Source organism: Chiloscyllium plagiosum, chromosome 22 (genome assembly GCF_004010195.1).
Source record: "Chiloscyllium plagiosum isolate BGI_BamShark_2017 chromosome 22, ASM401019v2, whole genome shotgun sequence".
Classification (NCBI taxonomy): domain Eukaryota; kingdom Metazoa; phylum Chordata; class Chondrichthyes; order Orectolobiformes; family Hemiscylliidae; genus Chiloscyllium; species Chiloscyllium plagiosum.
In genome coordinates this window covers 56,423,273-56,426,464 of record NC_057731.1, presented here as the reverse complement: position 1 = coordinate 56,426,464, position 3,192 = coordinate 56,423,273, and the positions used below count along the sequence as shown (strand labels likewise).

General features: G+C 44.2%; 1 non-coding gene across 1 annotated transcript; it reads left to right on the top strand.

The window, feature by feature from the left end:
- The first annotated feature begins 1,026 nt into the window (after positions 1-1,026).
- On the top strand, positions 1,027-1,100 carry trnan-guu. The gene has a single exon. It is a non-coding gene; the product is annotated as a tRNA-Asn (tRNA).
- The last annotated feature ends 2,092 nt before the right edge of the window (positions 1,101-3,192 follow it).

The window sequence follows — 3,192 nt, the reverse complement described above, 5'->3', positions numbered from 1 at the left end:
CCCAGGACCCCACCATTAAGTGTATAAGTCAATCCCTGTTTGTCACTTCCCAAGGAATGGTTTATTTCCCACATCATTATGAATGTTGCAGACCAGTGACAGCTATCTGAATGGGTTTACTCAACAACCACACTCGAAAATTATCCTTGATAATGCTCAGACAAACATATTCCCAGACAGGATTACCAAAAATCAGGGAGACTAACCACTGCTTCACCTTTATAAATATACACAGGTTGAATTGTTCAAGGGGATGTTACTGCTTTATTCTGCTCTTTCAAACCCCAGGGACAGCTGTGTCTGGCCATCAGTATTAAGCTGATGCTCGACTTCAAATCTGAGAGGTATCCGTACAGCGCCGACAATATGCTTCACACAAACCTGTCAGCACCTTGAGGTTGGCTCATTTCTGCTAGACCGAGGAAAGAGACGTTGCTTCCAGAGGCAGAACGGTCAGTGACCAGTCTGCAGACATCACTGAAAAATCAACCTGATGTGAGATGAGGAGGTTACTTTGTTATGCATGATGTTGATGTGATTGGAATGCAGCATCTGAAAAGAATGGTGGGAACAGATTCTATAATAATATTTGAAAAGGAATGAACACATCTTTGCATTTTAAAATTGAAGCAGAATTGCTGTAAATAATTACACAGGAAGATCAGAAATCCCAAAAAGTGACAAAGGGTCACGTGCAGATTGTGGAGGGTGGGGATTTGGGAGGGTGGGGTTTGGGGAGGGAGTAGTGCAGATAAGTAACATTTTTCTTCCTGGTGAGGTTCAGCATCCCCATGATTCTAGTTATGGGATACCTCTCATTTGAGTGCAGCATCCAAACTGTACCACCATCCACATCAGTTCCTCCCTGATCAAAACAGTCCAACTCTATTCAGTTTTGAGTAAATGCATAAATTCAGATTTCATGGTACTTGTAATGCCACGAACCTTCTGCATGCCCTTTCAGGACCCGACATGTTGCTAAACACAAATTTGAAGAAGTCAACAGATTTAAAAGACCAAGTTGAGATCTCTGTGGCACAATTGGTCAGCGCATTCGGCTGTTAACCGAAAGGTTGGTGGTTTGAAACCACCCAGGGACGGTGCGCCACTGTCCCTATCGGAAAGATGTTGTGAAACTTGAAAGGGTTCAGAAAAGATTTACAAGGATGTTGCCAAGGTTGGAGGATTTGAGCTATAAGGAGAGGCTGAACAAGCTGGGGCTGTTTTCCCTGGAGTGTCGGAGGGTGAGGGTGACCTTACAGAGGTTTACAAAATTATGAGGGCCATGGATAGGGTAAATAGACAAAGTCTTTTCCCTGGGGTGGGGGAGTCCAGAACTAGAGGGCATAGGTTTAGGGTGAGAGGGGCTGGTCGGCATGGACAGGTTGGACCGAAGGGTCTGTTTCCATGCTGTACATCTCTATGACCCTATCTCTGAGCTGGAAGAGAAGAAAGTGGGTTGGGGGAAGAAGTGTCTTTTTCACTTTTATGTATGTAGGCATAACAACAGACTAACTCTAATGAGTGCAGACATGTGGTAGGTGCTGTGATTACACAGAGTTTAACAACTGTACTTGAGGTATAAAAGAATTAATTGCACTTCCCCACATACTAACTAACCCATGTTCCAATTAACCTGCTCAGTGGAAATGCTGGCTGTTTCTGTACAGATTGTAGACATTATTGTGGAATAAATCATCAAGAGATCAACTCTAGTGATCCCTAGACTGCTTCCAACCAAGAAATGAGTGCGAAAATGTCACAAGATTGATTCAAATGAGCAACAAACATAGAAAGTGCTGGAAAAACTCAGCAGGTCTGGCAGCATCTGCAGAGAGAAAGCAGAGTCAACATTGATTTCTGAAGCAGAGTCCTACTAGACTCATTCGCACCAATCCAGTGATGAAAGTCCTTTTCACTTTCTAGGTAATTTCTAATCAACTTGTTCAGAGATGTTATTACACATTTCTGGAGCAGGAGGGACTTGAACCCAGGTCCCCTGTCTCAGAGATAGTGACACTATCACTACACCATAAAGACATGAACAGGACCTTGGACTCACCAAGTTTGTGATGATACATGATGCCTTTCTAAACTTAAAATCTTTTGCCTTTTCATGATCAGTATCCCTCTTTTTCCTGCTTGTTCATGTATCTGTCAAGGTGCCTCTTAAACCTTGTACTTGTATTCATAGATCAGAGAGTCCCTCCAGAGGGGAAGCAGGCCTATCAAGCCATCACATCCACACCAACCCTCTGAAGAGCATCCCACCCAGACCCACCCTATCCGTATAGCCCTGCATTTCCCATGGCTAATCTCCATAGCCTGCACATCCCTGGGCACCGATAGGCATATCTTTGGATTGTGGGAGGAACATGCAGCACCCAGACGAAAAGCATGCAGCCACGGGGAGAATGTGCAAACTCCACACAGAGAATCGCCTGAGGCTGGAATCAAACCCGAGTCCCTGGCACTGAGAGGCAGCAGTGCTAACCACTAACCCATGTGTACCACTGTCTCCACCTCCACCACCTCCTATGGCAGAGCACTCCAGGCACTTACCACCCTCTACATAGAAAAAAGTGCCTTCTCACATCTTTAAACTTTCCCCCTTTTAACCTTACACCTGTGTCCCCTGGTAACTGACAGACCTACCCTGGGATAAAGACTCTATCTATCTGTCCCCTGGTAACTGACAGACCTACCCTGGGATAAAGACTCTATCTATTTCATCCAAGCCTTTAATAATTTTGCAAGCTTCTACCTAGTCGCACATCAGCTTTTGATAATCAAGTGAAAAGAAACCAAGTTTGTTCAGTTTCATCTCATAGCTAATACCCTGGTAAACCATTTCTATACCCTCTGCAAAATCATCACATCCTTCTGGGAGTGTGGCAACAGAACTATCCACAATTTTCCAAATGTGGCCAAACTAAAGTTCTGTACAGCTGCAACATATCTTGCTAATTTTTGTACTCAATGCCCCAAGTAAATGAAGGCAAACATACAAGAAACACTTTGTATTTATTTACTCCTGGGACATGGGTATCACTGACTGGGTCAGTGTTTATTTCCTGAGCCTAACTGCCCTTGAGAAGGGGGTGCGAAGCTGTCTTGGACCTGCTGCAGTCCACATGCTGTTGGTCGAACCCCAATGGAATAATGTTCACTTTCTAGTCAACTTTGGAAGAT